Here is a 17,189-nt window from a genome sequence, read left to right as displayed (position 1 = left end):
TTAGGACCCCATGATTGAAACCTCGAGCAAGATGAGAGAGGGAGAAGAAAAAGAGCAAAGAGAAAGAGAGAGCTCGGTTAGAGAGGAGAGAAGAGAAAAGAGAGAAAAAAATTTTAGGCTTGAAAGAGATTCTTCCACGAGTTGAGAAGTGGAGAGTTTGATTGAACCCTTCAACCAAGACCCCTATTTATACTATTTCTATTATATATTCAGGGAAACTTCAGAGATAAGTTAGGATCCCTAATATCCTTAATTACATCAATCATGATTATCCAAATCTACATAAATCAAGGGAAGATAAATCAATTACATTAATCAAGGAAGATTTCCAAATCTTCCAACTCATGTGATAAGGATTCTAGCTCGTGTGATGACTCATCATGCCACCTCAGGTGGTGACTCATCATGCCAGCTTGTGTGATCATGGTAGGTCCCAACTTGTAACACTCCCCCTCAAGTTGGGGGTGAGAAAACATCGTAAATGTCCAGTTTGTTGTAGATGGTAGACAAGATCTTTCGAGTGACTGGTTTGGTGAGAATGTCTGTGACTTGCCCTTGTGAAGAGATATGTTTGAAAGATAATATGTCGGCTTGGAATTTCTCTCATATGAAATGGTAGTCTACCTCAATGTGCTTGGTTCTCTCATGGAATACTGTATTTGATGTGATATGTATTGCCGCCTGATTATCGCAATGTGAATCCATATGGGCTTCTTTATAGAATCTCAGTTTAGTGAGAAGAGATGTGATCCATAGAAGCTCACTAACTGTGTGTGCTATGACCTTGTATTTTGCTTCTGCATTGGACCTTGCAATTACATTCTACTTCTTGTTTCTCCACATTACCAAGTTTGCTCAAACTATTGTACAATATCCTGAAGTAAATTTTATGTCATCCGAGGATCCGACCAACGTCTGCATCTAAGAACCCTTCTATGTTGAAGTGATCATGGTACTTATAAAGAAGCCCTCTTCCTAGAGCTCTTTTCAAATATCACAATTTTCTTCCTAGTGCTTGCTAATGTGTAAGTTGTAGTTTCTGTATGTGTTAAAAAGTGAAACCCACCATGATCACACGATCTGGTCAGACCCACCATGATCAAGTGAGGTGGCATGATGAGTCATTACACGAGCTATCATCCTTATCACATGTGTTGGAAGATTTGGCAATCTTCCTTAATTAATGTAATTGATTTATCTTCCCTCGATTTATGTAGATTTGGATAATCATGATTGATGTAATTAAAGATATTAGGGATCATATCTTATCTCTAAATATGTAATAAAAATAGTATAAATAAGGGTCTTGGTTGAAGGGTTCAATCAAGCTCTCACTTCTCAACTCGTGAAGAATCTCTCTTTAGCCTAAACTCTTTTTCTCTCTTTTCTATTCTCTCCTCTCTACCCGAGCTTTCTCTCTCTCTCTCTCTCTCTTTGCTCTTCTCCCTCTCTCATCTTGCTCGAAGTTTCAATCATGGGGTCATAAATTTAACATGGTATCAGAGTATCAAATTTAGGATCCCCACGTCAAAAGAATTCTGTAAGAAGTTATGATCAAAGCTACTCATAGAAAGCACTTTGTGAAGCAAGATTGAAGTTTGTGAGATAAGTTTTTCATTCTTGTTATTATTACTTCATGCTCTTGGTTTTTTTATTTTTAGAAGATGGTTCAGAGATGATTTTATTGCTTTCTTCATCTTATAAAATTATTGAGATTTATGCATCTCGGATTAGAAGAAGTTTACCAAGGCAGTTTCGTCGGTTTGCAAGTTCTTGGTTGAAAATCGGTTTATGTTGAGATTTTCTGCATAAAAGGTTATAATATTGTGGGAACAAGATTTTCCTGATGAATAAAATTGTTCTTGACCCTATTATGAGTGGTTTTTTATCCATTGGATTTCAGAGATCTAAGTACTTAGCTTTTATGTCAAGCTTCTCAATTAACCGAGTTGTTTGAAGAACTCTAATCGATTTTGTGATTTCTTGGAGAATTTTTTGAGAGCCAAGAGGTGGCTGATTGTTCTTGGAAAATTAAGAAATTAATATAATGTTTTAAATAAAAATAATCAAGCACAAAATATGAAATAAAGTGACTAGATGACGCCAATCCATTTGAAGAAAGATTGCTCTTTTTGAAGATCTTACAATATCTTCTTGATTAAGCTTGATTTTTTTATATTTTTTTATCAATTAAATCTTGCCTAATTCATGAGGAACTGAATAAATAGTGGTTTATCCCAAGCTAGAGTCAAATATATTTTTGGAATGATCTTGGAAAGATCTAATTCGGAATTGCTACCTTACCTTATTGATTGATTTTTGCTATTCTCTACAAGGAAGACTAGAGAATTAATTATATAAGTTTTAGGCTAGCAAGTTTACTCGCCTAAGAGGGTTCCCTCCTTGCATAAAGACTTGATAAGCTCGGGTTCTCCTCCCATCTACCCGAGCTAGCCTTGGCTGGTCTTGAATATCCAAGCAACTTACATAGGCTACTTCAAATTTGGGTACATTATTACCCTTGAATTGCCTCTTATGGCTGAAGAATACATGGGTAACAAGATTGATATTCTCAAGATTATTGCCATACCCTTACGAGGGATATCAAATTTCTTGAGCTGGTCCACAATGGTTCGACGGTTCCTTATAACAAGGGATCTACTTGGTCACCTCACCAAACTTGGGCCACACATTGATGGATTAGATATTTCTTATGCTAAGTGGTTAAAAATGGCACTTTTATAATTAGTTGGCTCATCAACAACATGGAAGAACCTATGTCCAATAATGTTATTCATCTCGAATCTGCCAAATAAATTTGGGAGACATGTGCTAAGTTGTACTTTAGCTCTGACAATTTACACAGGCCATATAATATTCTCCAAAGAATGTTCAATACTAAACAAGGAGAAAATATCCATGAATGTTTGGCTCGTTTTAGAGGTCTTCTTCAAGAATGGAAGCTAGCTCAGCCTACCTCCACCGATGTCTCTGTCCAAGACAAGCAAAAGGAAGCCCTAGCCATTGCCATTTGCCTAGCAAACATTAAACCATATCTCAAAGTTGCTAAAAGTCAACTCCTCAGTGCCTCTACTATTCCCACCTTTGATGATGTATGTGCCACATTACTCCGCATTGCAGACCCTTCTTTTCCTTCTCCTACCGAAGTGTCATCCGCTATGTACTCTAGGCATAGGGGAATATCAATCGACCGCAGCCAAAACAATAGAATAAATTATAGAGGAGGACAAGGAAGAGGTGGAAAGAATGGTTTTGTCAAAAAAGACGACAGATATGCACCCATTGTGGGAAATATGGCCACACTATAGATCAGTGTTTTAAAATCCATGGCATACGGGATTGGGTTAAGGATAATCAAGCCTCAGTAAGTGATACAAAGGAGGACCAGTCTACCCCATCAACAGAAAAGAAAACCCTTACAGATGATGAGTTTGACTTAGTCTAGAAAATGTAAACACTAATGGTCTCTCCTCCAAGTTCCTCTTCAACTATTGTTGCCACCACCACTTCAGGTATGCTCTCTTCTACTTGTCCCTCGTCATTCTGGATAATTGACTCATAAGACTCCGAGCATCTCACAGGTAAGAAAAATTTACTCCACTCAGTTTCTCGTTGTCTCTCAAATAAACTTGTTACCATAGCTGATGGCTCCCAAACTAAAGTTCTCGGGAAAGGTTCCACCTCTGTTATACCATTACTTATGCTCATGAATATTCTTTTTGTTACTACTTTTCCATTGGAATATTTTATCTATTAGTCAGCTAACACAATATTTTAATTTATCAATTACCTTCTCACCCACTTCTTGTGTATTTCAGGATCATATAACGAAGCGGGTGATTGGTGGAAGTCATGAACAAGGGGGGCTCTTACTCGGACATGCCTCACATAAATGCCATCTGAACCAAGGAAACTGAGACAAGTCTATGACACAATCAGTTGGGACATTCATCCTCACAATCTCTTCATCTTCTTTTCCCTACCTTTATGGATAGGTCAAATTTAAATTGTGAAGTATGTCAACTAAGCAAACACCAGAGGACCACATACTCACCTCATCCAAAACTTAAAAGTGTTGCTCCTTTTTCATTGATCCACACAGATGTATGGGGACCCTTGAGCGTCTCAAACATTTCCCGAGTCAAGTACTTTATTACCTTTATTGATGATTTTTCTTGTACCACATGGCTATTTCTTTTTAAAGAGCGATATGAAATACCATCCATATTTAAATCCTTTCGTGGTATGGTTGTCACTCAATTTAGTCAGAAACTCAAAGTACTTTGGTCTGATAATGCCAAAGAATATACTTTCAGAGATCTTCACTATTTTTTTCAAGAGAATGATATTATCCATCAAACATTTTGTGCCTACACCCCCAATAAAATGGTGTAGCAGAATGGAAGAACTGTCACCTTCTTGAGGTAGTTCGCAATTTATTGTATACCATGAAAGTCCCATACTTTTATTGGCCGCATGCCATCCTTACTGAATGTTTTCTTATAAATAGGTTATCCTCTTCTGTTCTCGTTCGTAAATCCCCATATTCCTTATTATTTCCACATGGTGATCCCGGTTTGCTTCCATAGAAAGTCTTCAATTGTACATGCTTTGTTCATATCACCTCCCCACAACATAGTAAACATGATCCAAAATTTGTCAAGTGTCTCTTCTTAGGATACTCTCGCACACAGAAGGGTTATATTTGCTACAATCCCTTTCTCCAAAGGTTACTTGTGTCCAGGGATGTATCTGTTAATAAAATTATTATTTTAATTTTTTTATTTAATTTAATTCATTTTATTTCAGTAAAAAATTAATAGGTCATAGGGGCATTTTGGAATATTTTATTTATAGGGGTATTTTTTAATATTTTATCTTAAACCTTGTAAGGTGAACCCTATTTAAGGGGTAAGAGTAATGAGAAAGACAAACATTGATTTAGAGTAAATGAGGGTTTTACGTTCTCCTCAACGAGCTCAGGGGTGTGCGTTCTCCTCAAAGAACCTAGGGTTTTCAAGCTTCCATTTGGCTTGATTTTCGTTTTTCTCTTTTTCCTCCCTACGAATCCATGTGTTAGATCCGGGACCGTAACAACTGGTATTAGAGAGGGAACACAATGAGCGATTCTTCGTCCCAAGAAAAATGGATTGCCATGCTCGATTTATTGGAAGAAATACATGCAAGACTTATAGTATGGGAAGAAACTTTGCAGGATAGAATGCGTAGAACTTCCATTAAAATTTCTACAATGGAGAGGCATCTAGCTATCGCAGAAAAGAAGGTCATACGACCTAAATTCTCCAAGCATGAAAAATTCACAGAAGGAAAGGCAGTAGACGTTGTCTCGGACGGGAAAATAGGCCATGAGCCAGAAAAATTAAAAATTTCCCGAGTGGGGAAATCCTTGTCCTGTTGTTCACCATCCGAAGTCGCAGTGGACGATTTGGGGGCGACCTCAAAACCAAAATTAGGGACAATGGAAATCTCGGAGTAGGGACGTCATGCGCAAAAATCCTAAGCAGGGCAATGGGACCTAGAAATTCTGAAATCAAACCACCCCTGCTCACAGCAAGCAACACTTCGCTAAGAATAGAAGATGCATAAAATCCGAGAGCACTCTGTCTCAAAAAAGCTTCCCGCAACGAAAATCCAAAGGGTTGCTATTTGCCACCAGAAAAAGAGGAGGCATTGTCGACTCTGTCGGACAAAATTCTAGTGGGCTTTGGCTTCAGAACGACACTTCTCTTGCTCAATCTCGCCCTCGGCAGCCCAGTGGAAAACAAATTTCAACCCCTTTTGGGGTAAGTTTCAGAAATGCCGTCGATTTTTAGGTCAAAACGAGTCTTCCATGTCATTGATGTGGCTCCAAGGGGTGGAACAGTAACAACACTGCTCGAAAATTGGGGACGGAGGTTCTTTGCTCTGTGAAGCAGAGAAATAGTGCACAATTGCTGGAATTCTGGCTCGTGTGTATGAATTCCGAGATGGAATTTTTTTGGGGATGCCGGGATTGATAGAAAATTTTTTATGGGTGCTGTTATTTTTCTATTGACAAGAACAACAGCAGTGTGCATGTACCTTATCAATTTGGCAACCTTGTGTTTAATTTTTTGGATGATATGTATGCTACTCGACCACTGTTTGTCAAAATTCTTCACCCAGGTGTGAATTTTGGTGATAAAATTTTGTTGGGTATTCAGGGCAAGGTTGAGATAATTCTGTGGATAAATGATTTTTATTGATGGGACCAGCAGCAGTGAGTTTGTTCTGTGGCTGGGTTGCACAATCTAACTCAATTTCCAATTTCTGTTGTTGTTGCATTCTTGGGTTGGACAGGAGAGCCATTTTCTAGTTTGAAATTGGCTGCTGCTATGGCAATGCAGAAATGGACAACAACAAAAATAATTTATGTTCTCCCTGCATGTACCATTAGTTGAGCTCTTGAGCCCAAGATAATGCTAATATTTAATATTGCTGCTGCTATTGCAGTGAAGATAAGGGTACCCCAACAGAAACTATGTACTGAAACATATAATGCAGCTGAGCACCACCTGGAAAATTCTGACTTTGGCCAAATGAGACAAGACTTGAATGGGCTTGTGCATGGGGGGAACATTGATGATGTTCGTGGTGTATTTAATGAATTATCTGCCATTGATCTTATCTCAAATGAAATCATACGTGGCAGAGGGGTTGTCTTTGGTAAAGATTGTCTTAATACCATTGATTTCAAGAAGTTGTTGGCAGATAGGGAGACTCTCAATGATGAAGGTTCTCTTGGCCATACTTTGAATGTTATGTTGTGGGGAATGATTTTTATGGCTATTGACGGGAAAAATATTAAATTATGGGCGGCGACTAAACAGAGTATAAGTGTTGCTGCTGTGGCACTGCTACAACCAATGTTGACAACAGTGTCACTGCTGAAAACAGTGCTGGTAGTCCTGAGAATAGAACCGGCAGTGCCTTATGAAGTCCATGATGTTTTTCTATTTGGGAGAGGCTCATGGGTTCTTCCACCAACAACAGTGTTGTTGTGCCAAGGACCCATTGCTGCTAGACAGCCAAGGACACAGGCTACTGCAGTGCAAAAAAATATTGCTGCTAGCCAGCCAGCAACCAATGCTGAAAACGGTTGCAGTGCAACAAAATTTGCTGCTAGACAGCTAGAAACCTCTGCTGAAAACAGTGATTTTTTTTCTTTGCAGTTGGGTTTTTCTAGAAATGGTAGAAAATATACTGTGGAGAATAATTTTTCATACTGTCGATAGAACACAAATAAATTTCTGGATAGTCTCATGGACTACAATGTTGTTGGGCTCTACACAAAGGTTTTCAGAGGCTTATTCATTGTCTTCAACAAAGGGAGTTGATGGTCATCGCCTCAGGGCAGCTGGGACAGTTGAAGCAATCCTTGTTGTCCTTTTGAAAGCAATAGTGATGCCATACATGGCAAGGACTGCCAACTTCCACGCTGATGCTACATAAATTCCCCAGAGCACACTACTGGCTCTTTGTGACTCCTTTCAGCAGTATTCCCGCAATGTTGCTACTACCAACACAGGCATCCACCATATTGGTCTACGGCTATAGCAAAGACTTCAACAGCGGATGTATGTTGCTGTTTGTTGGAACTTCATCAGTAAGGGATCCATAGATAAAGTTGTTGGTTTTGCAACACATGGGTTATGCATAACTTCATTAGAACTATTTGATTCAATGGAAACTCATGTCATTGGACTAGATGAGGTCACTTACCTACGTCTGTTCAGTGCTTACACTCAAGATACTTTAGTCAAGAATGTTGAGACCTTTGTTGAACATGGACTGGGTCCAAATACTGATGTTACCGGGGACATGCTACATTTTGCCAATGAGGCAACCATTGGGGCAGATCACACAAGGGTTGTTCATATCAAAGCAAAAGTTGCCAGTTTGGAGCAAGTGATAGTTCAACTTGTTGTTCGGGTGCTTATCCGTATTGGGGTACAGCAAGTGAAGCTGGCAGTGTCCAAAAAAAAAATTGCTTCTCTGGTTGGAAGCTCCAGTTTTGTAGTCCAGAGGGCTGACACAAATACCGCGGTTGATACTTGAGAATAGGTGGAGACGTCGGCACGGGCAAGCAAACCCTACCTTCGAGCTTGAGGACAAGATCGCAATAACATTATTATTTTAATTTTTTTCTTTAATTTACTTTATTTTATTTCAGTTAAAGAATTAATAGGCCACGAGGATATTTTTGTAATATTTTATTTATAGGGGTATTTTTTTAATATTTTATCTTAAACCTTGTAAGTGTGAACCCTATTTAAGGGTAAGAGTAATGAGAAAGACAAGCATTGATTTAGAGTAAACAAGGGTTTTAAGTTCTCCTCAACGAGCTCAGGGGTGTGCGTTGTCCTCAAATAACCTAGGGTTTTCAAGCTTCCCTTTGGCTTGATTTTCATCTTTCTCTTCTTCCTCCCTACGAATCCATGTGTCCGATCTGGGATTGTGTCGGTATCTTTTTTTGAAGACTATTCATACTACTCTAACAATGCTCCTTCAGGTCTCTCTTCTGTACCAACCTCCCCTTGATCGGTTGTGCCCCGTGCTATGAAAACTGTTCAACCCCATAAGCTCTGGCTGACACCACACCTACAGAATTTGCGGATCCCATCGAGGTAAGTCCATCCTCTTCTATTCCTTTTGGACTAGAATATCATACTCGACCCATTTCCTTAAGAAAAGAACCTAGAACTTGCACTAGGCCCTCTACTTCTCATCCCATATCCAATTTTGTGTCTCACCATCGTATATCCTCTTCATGTTGTCAATTTCTCGTGTCTATCTCCTCCATCTCAGTCCCACAGTCCTATCAGGTGCCTTTGAAACATCCAGGGTGGAAGGCAGCAATGGACGAAGAAATGGAAGCACTCTATGAGAATCAGACATGGGCTCTAGTTCCTCTTCCATCAGATAAAAAACCTATCGGTTGTAAGTGGGTTTTTACTATTAAACACAATCCGGATGGGTCAGTTGCTCGCCTTAAGGCCCGCCTCGTTGCTAAAGGCTATACGCAGTGTTATGGGATCGATTATGAGGGAACATTCTCTTCGGTGGCCAAAATGAACTCGATACGTATTTTATTATCTCTTGCTGCTAATTCTTTCTTGTCGATCTATCAGCTTGATGTGAAAAATGCTTTTCTCAATGCGAATATAACGGGAAAAATTTATATGCAACAATCTCTTGGATTTGTGGTTGAGAAGGAGTCGGTATGTCAATTGAAGAAATCCCTTTATGGTTTGAAATAGTCTCATCGTGCATTGTTTGATAAATTTAGCCAAACACTCATACAGGTCAGATTTCACAGATTTTTCGTAGATCACTCCGTATTTCTGAAAGACACACCTAAAGGCAAATTGATTTTGGCTGTATATGTTGATGATATTGTAAGGGCATTCAGTAAGCCAAGAAAAAGATATGTGAAGAATTCAAGCAAAAGATCTTGGACTACTTAAATACTTTTTGGGTACTGAAGTACAACAGTCCAAACATGGGATTATACTATGTCAAAGGAAGTATGTCATTGATCTGCTACAGGAGACATGAATGATGGGGTGTACAACAGTAGAAACCCCTATGGATTCCAATATAAAATTATCTGCAAGCATTGGGGAAGATGTAGATATAGGAAAATATCAAAGACATGTGGGGAAACTCATTTATCTCTGTATGACAAGGCCGGATATATCATATGCAGTAAGTGTTGTGAGTCAATACATGCATAAACCACAACTTACTCACTGGCAAGCACTAGAACAAATATTGGGATATTTGAAAGGAGCTCTAGGAAGAGGGTTTCTCTATAAGAACTGTTGAATTTATGGGAAAGAGAAATACTTCAATGACATTATAATCAGAGTACATGAATCTCTATTTATAATAGAGGAAGGTAGTAGAGTCCAATTACAATAAAACTACCTTTCTCCCAATTATACCCAAACTCTAACACTAAAAGATAAGTCCTAGCATAATTGAATAACTCAATATAGATAAAAGACAAACATAACTCAAACTAAAACTCTTCTAGGACGTGATCATAAGATAAAGATGCTTTTGTGAGTCCTTCTTGATCTTCCAACCGGCTTGTGGTTATCTTCATGAGTCCTTCTTGATCTTCCAACCAGCTTGTGGTTATCTTTGTGAGTCCTTTTTTATCTTCCAACTTATGGGATAAGGATGTCAGCTCTTGGTAATCATAATGGGTCCTACTTCTTATGTGCTTAGGCCCATCCTGTGGGCCTTCCTTGGTCGTGTGGTCCATCTTATAATACTCTTAGATATGTAGGTCTTCTTCCTTAGTCATGTGGGCTGGAGCCCATCTTCCAACACTCCCTCTGAAGCTGGGGGTGAAAGAACAATATGAACTCCCAGCTTACTACAAATGATGTATAAAATCTTTTTATATAAAATGGCACATCTTCCAACACTCCTCCCTCATGCTGTTGCGACCTTCCATGAGGCCCTGCTGGCATAATATAAGTGAGAGTAAAAATCACTCCTAGCTGGTAAGACATTGCTCCATTTGCCACTCCTAATGCCGGATGTAGGGCACATTCCGTCTTCTGTAGGTAGTGTGTCTATCGGCATTTCTCTGAAGAGTCCACCACTGTGTCCCTCCACAGGACTCTCAAGTGGTCGTAGTAATAAAAACCATTAACGGGGGGGGTGTTGAAGTGGGTTTATTTATAATGGTGTCCCAAATCCGAACATCGACTCTCCTGGTATCCCAACCGTGATATTTTTGAGAGTTAAATTTATCATGGCGTCCCAACCGTGATATTTTTGAGAGTCAAATAAATTATGGTATGAGAAAAGGTATTGAGGCCACCTCTTCTTCAATAATAATGTCTCATCCAAAGAGACATAATAGCAATAGCTGTAATGTAACTCGACCATCTTCCAACACATATAACACGAACCAAAATAATAAACCTTGTAAAAGGACCCATGAAATAATCATAATCCGATATAAATATTTTTCTTAGATGAATAAGCTTCATCTTTTGTGCTCCCCCTTTCTTGAATATTTTGGTCACATAAACTTATCCACAATATATGGAATAAAATACCTCTTTCTTGTACTTCTTCTACTTCTGCCCTCAAGCTAGGAGGTAAGGGCATTGATCCCAACTTCAACCAAATATCATAGATGCAACAATAAGCCCTTAAAATAGGGAGAAGTGAATATTTTCCTGATATAGCAACTGAAACAGTGAAGGAAAACAAATGGCATAAATTCGGATTTTCAATACAACAGAACAGCATGACCTTTGATTCTTCCAATGCGAATATATCTTTAAATATAGATCAAATTGACATGAAATTTTCTCCTTTTTAAATTATAATTAAATACCTTTTATAAAATTATAATTTATATTCATAAAATATAATTATAAGAAGATAAATAATTTGATAGATTTCTATCTCTATCATCTGACCGAACTAAGTACTGTTTATCCTTTTTTTCCAGCATGATCATTTTCTCTTCCAAGATCAATATCTCCTTATAAAAAAACTCAGATAGAGAATTGGTTGAATAGGCAAGAAAATAGACTTACATAGATTTATTTTTATATATAGTTGATAGCATAAAATACCTCAAAAGTGGAAACTTTCTGCTGCTGCTCGAACCTCTTTTACAATCTGACCTTTGCTCATTTAAATATCGATTTATCTTGTAGATAACTCTGATTGGAAAAAATCATTTTGTCTTGAAAATTAGACTCAAATATCTTTCCTTCAATATATAATTTTCAATATGAAAATTTCAATATAGAGGTGAAAAACACAAAACAAACTACGAGTGTAGGGACTAAAAAAAATAACAATAAACCTAGACTTAGGGTTTAAGGTTTAGAGAAAAGGATCTCATTATCTTTGTGGGTTATGAAAAAGAGAAATACTTCACAAAACCTGCTCTGATACCATATTGAAGTTATGAAAAAGAGAAATACTTCAATAGGTCATTATAATCAGAGTACACGAACCTCTATGTATAATAGAGGAAGGTAGTAGAGTCCATTTACAGTAAAACCACCTTTCTCCCAATTACACCCAAACTCTAACACTGAAAGATAAGTCCTAGAATAATTAAATAGCTCAATATAGATAAAAGACAAACATAACTCAAACTAGAACTCTTCTAGGATGTGATCATAAGATAAAGATGCTGTTGTGAGTCCTTCTTGATCTTCCAACCGGCTTGTGGTTATCTTTGTGAGTCCTTCTTGATCTTCCATCCAGCTTGTGGTTATATTTGTGAGTCCTTCTTGATCTTCCAACTTATACGATAAGGATGCCAGCTCGTGGTAATCATGGTGGGTCCTACTTCTTATGTGTTTGGGCCCATCTTGTGGGCCTTCCTTGGTCGTATGACCCATCTTATAATACTCTTAGATATGTGGGTCTTCCTTAGTCGTGTGGGTTGGAGCCCATCTTCCAACAAGAACCATGGCCACTTCAACATAGAAGGGTTCTCAGATGCAGACTGGGCTGGATCTCCAAATGACATAAAATCTAATTTGAGATATTGTACAATGGTTGGAGGGAACTTGGTTACATGGAGAACCAAGAAGTAAAATGTAGTTGCAAGGTCTAGTGCAGAAGCAGAATACAGGGCCATGGCACACACAGTTAGTGTGCTTCTATAGATCAGATCCTTTCTCGATGAATTGGGAGTCTATAAAGAAGCCCCTATGGATCTATATTGCAATAATCAGGCGGCAATACATCACCTCAAGTCCGGTCTTCCATGAGAGAACAAAGCACATTGAAGTAGACTGTCATTTCATACGAGAGAAATTCCAAGCCGACATATTATCTCTCAAACATATCTCCTCACAAGGGCAAGTTACAGACACTCTCACCAAACCAGTCACTCATAAGATCTTGTCCACCATCTGCAGCAAGTTGGGCATTTACGATATTTTCTCACCCCCAATTTGAGGGGGAGTGTTACAAGGTTGGACCCACCATGATCACACGAGTTGGTGGGACCCACCATGATCACTTGAGGTGGCATGATGAGTCATCACACGATCTGGCATCCTTATCACATGAGTTGGAAGATTTGACAATCTTCCTTGATTAATATAATTGATTTATCTTCCCTTGATTTATGTAGATTTGGATAATCATGATTGATGTAATTAGTGATATTAGGGATCCTATCTTATCTCTAAATATGTAATTGAAATAGTATAAATAGGGGTCTTGGTTGAAGGATTCAATCAAACTCTCCACTTCTCAACTTGTGAAGAATCTCTCTCTAGCCTAAGCTCTTTTTCTCTCTTTTCTCTTCTCTCCTCTCTACCCGAGCTCTCTCTCTCTCTGTCTCTTTGCTCTTTTTTTTCTCCCTCTCTCATCTTGCTCGAGGTTTCAACCATGGGATCCTAAATTCAACAACATGTATTGACTCACAACTCTTAATGCATATGATATATCCAGCCTTGTTACACAGAGATAAATGAGTTTCCTCACAAGTCTTTAATATTTTTCGATATCCACATCTGCTTCAATGCTTGTAGATAATTTTGTATTGGAATCCATAGAAATTTTTGCTGGTCTACACCCCTTCATTCTTGTCTCCTCCAATAGATCAAGGACATACTTCATTTGAGATAGTATAATACCATGTTTGGACTGTAGTACTTCAATACCTAGAAAGTATTTAAGTAGTCCAAGATCTTTAGTCTTGAATTCTTCACATATCTTTTCCTTGGTTACCTGAATGTCCTTGAAATCACTGCTGGTTAAGACAATATCATCAACATATATGGCCAAAATCACTTTCCCTTTAGGTGTCTTTAAGAAACACGGAGTGATCGACGGAACATCAATAAAATCCAACCCATATGAGTGCATGGCTAAATTTATCAAACCATGCACGAGGAGACTATTTCAGACCATAAAGGGATTTCTTCAATCGACATACTGACTCCCCCTCAAACACAAATCCAGGTTGTTGCATATAAAATTTTTCCTTTATATCCCCATTGAGAAAAACATTTTCACATCAAGCTAATAAACCGACCAGGAAGAATTAGCAGCAAAAGATAATAAAATATGTATCAAGTTCATTTTGGCCACCGGAGCAAATGTTTCCTCATAATCGATCCCATAACACTACATACAGTCTTTAGCAACAAGGCGGACCTTAAAACGAGCAACTGACCCATCCGGATTGTATTTAATAGTAAAAACCTACTTAAAACCGATAGGTTTTTTATCTGATGGAAGAGAAACTAGAGCCCATGTCTGATTCTGATAGAGTGTTTGCATTTCTTTGTCCATTGCCGCCTTCCACCCTAGATGTTTCAGAGCCTCCTGATAAGACTGTGGGACTGAGATGGAGGAGATAGAAATGAGAAATTGACAACATGAAGAGAATAAACAATGGTGAGACACAAAATTGGATATGGGGTGAGAAGTAGAGGGCCTAGTGCAAGTTCTGGGTTCTTTTCTTAAGGCAATGGGTCGAGTATCGTATTGTGGTCCAAAAAGAATAGGAGAAGATGAGCTTACCTCGATGGGATCCGCAACTCCATTGGTGTGGTGTCAGCTAGCGCTTCAGGGGGTTGAACCTTTTCCGTAGCAAGGGGCACAATCGGTCAAGGAGAGGTTGGTACAGAAAAGAAACCTTGAGGAACATTGTCAGAGTAGTATGAAGAGTCTTAAAAAAAAATTATATCCTTGGACACAAGTAACCTTTGAAGAGTGTAAATGTAGCAAATATAGCCCTTCTACGTGCAAGAGTATCCTAAGAAGATATGCTTGATAGATTTTGGATCAAGTTTACTATGTTGTGGGGAGGAAATATGAACAAAGCATGTACAACCGAAAACTTTCAAGGATCACCATGTGAAAGCAAGAAGGAATATGGGGATTTATGACTGAGAACGAAAGAGGGTAGCCTATTTATAAGATGGCATGTGGCCAATAAAAGTATGAAACTTTCATGGTATACAATAAGCTGCAAGCTGCCACAAGAAGGTGACGATTCTTTCATTTTGCTATACCATTTTGTTGGGGGTTGTAGGCAAAAGTCATTTGATGGATAATGCCATTCTCTTGAAAAAAATAGTCAAGATCTCTTGAAGTATATTCTTTGGCATTATTAGACCGAAGTACTTTGATTTTCTAACCAAATTGAGTGACAACCATAGCATAAAAAGATTTAAATATGGATAGTATTTCAGATCGCTCTTTAAAAAGAAATAACAATGTGGTACAAGTAAAATCATCAATAAAGGTAATACAGTACTTGACTCAGGAAATGTTTGAGACGCTCAAGGGTCCCCATACATCTATGTGGATCAATGAAGAAGGAGCAACACTTTTAAGGTTTGGACAAGGTGAGTATGTGGTCCTTTGGTGTTTGCTCTGTAGACACACTTCACAATTTAAATTTGACCTATCCTTAAAGGTTGGGAAAAGAAGATAAAGAGATCGTGCGGATGGATGTCCCAACTGATTGTGCCATAGACTTGTCTCAGTTTCCTTGGTTGAGATGATATTTATTGAGGCACATCCAGGTAGTAGAGCCCCCCTTGTTCACGGCCTCCACCAATCATCTGCTTCGTTATAAGATCCTAAATCACACAAGAAGTAGGTGAGAACGTAATTGAGCAATTAAAATGTTGTGTTAGTTTACTAACAAATAAAATATTCAAGGGCAAGGTAGGAACAATGTTACAATGTGGGACCCTAATTCATCAAGCAAGTTTCTTATTTTTTTTCTTCTCCCTCATGTGAAGTGTTCTCTCTCTACTCTCTTTTATTTTCCTTCTCTTCTCTCTCTACCCGAGACCTCTTCTCTTTTACTTTATTTTTTCTCTCTCCCCATGCTCAAGGTATTATTCATGGGATCCTAAATTCAACAAACAAAAAGAATATCTGTGATCGGAAGTGATGGTGTAACAGAGGTGGATCTTTTCCCGAGAACTTTAGTTTGGGTGCCATTCATATGCCCCATTTCCATGGATCAGCCACCAGACGATCTCTTCCTAGTTCCGGACCAGAAGACGTGAGGATAACCAAGTTTTCGAAGGAAGCTTGCACCTTAGGCCTCATCAGAGAGAGAACCCGATCTCAGGCCTCGTGAGAGAGAGAACCCATCTCATTTGCAACAATGATCAATGCTTGGTCTTTCATTAATCAGACGTTCCTATAAAGGGAATTAGGGAATGACGCCAACAAGGGCCCAAGCAAGAGGCCATAAGTTTCAACTGAATTACAAGAAAACACACTAATGAATTAAAAGGGCAAATTACATAATCCACCCTCTTCATCGACTAGTTAATCTAGATGCTATGGAGTCCATAACATCACTCCCCTCCTAGAGAACGAGTTTGCCCTCAAGCTCGAATGTAGGTCTGCTTGCCCGTGCCGACGTCGCAATCCATACACAAGTGTCAACCGCAGTAGCTGGGTCAGCCCTCTGGACTACGAAAGTAGAGCATCCCACCAGAGGAGCAATAGACAGCACGGAAGGTTGTGATGGTTCCCATGAGGCTGCAATAGTGTCAGTCTCCGTCTACGGAGCGAAAACCTCCCATGCACTGGTATACGACGAGCCTACGAATGTAAGAGTTCCTACAATACTAGCTTCAAAATCTACTACTACTTCTTGGTTGTGTTGTGCCTTATTGCCCTTTAGAGCTGTGATAACTGAACCAAATAATCCCTTTTGCCTCGCGTTACTGCTAGGGTTGAACTAGTGGCGTCATTTTGCATAGGAATAGTGTTCTGGTAAAGTAGGCTAATGGATTCCAGGTTTCAATGTATGTCATTCGTGGACAAAATACAGATGAAAAGGATTTCTTGATCTTTGTTCACCAAAATGAGTTCTCCTTTCAAGGCACAGTAGAGAAAGATAAATTCAAAGTTGAGCTTGATGTTGAATTTGAAATAGTCAGATCCCTCAAGTAAGTGTCAAGTAGTAAGGATAAATCTGGAAGAGACCTTATTTCGATTTTGCCTCTTGTAAATAGAAGTATTAGACCAATACAAGAACTCGGAGTGGAGACTGTTGATGCCCACCAGCAAGTCCCCTGGAACTTTTTAGTATTGTGCACTTTCTTAACCCCCTGCACCAGATGAAGTAACGAATACAAATG

Source organism: Aristolochia californica, unplaced genomic scaffold, assembly GCF_029961685.1.
Source record: "Aristolochia californica isolate CCGP_79_NKW_82.1479 unplaced genomic scaffold, dmAriCali1.0.hap1 SCAF_13, whole genome shotgun sequence".
Lineage (NCBI taxonomy): Eukaryota > Viridiplantae > Streptophyta > Magnoliopsida > Piperales > Aristolochiaceae > Aristolochia > Aristolochia californica.
Note: the sequence above shows the minus strand (reverse complement) of the source record.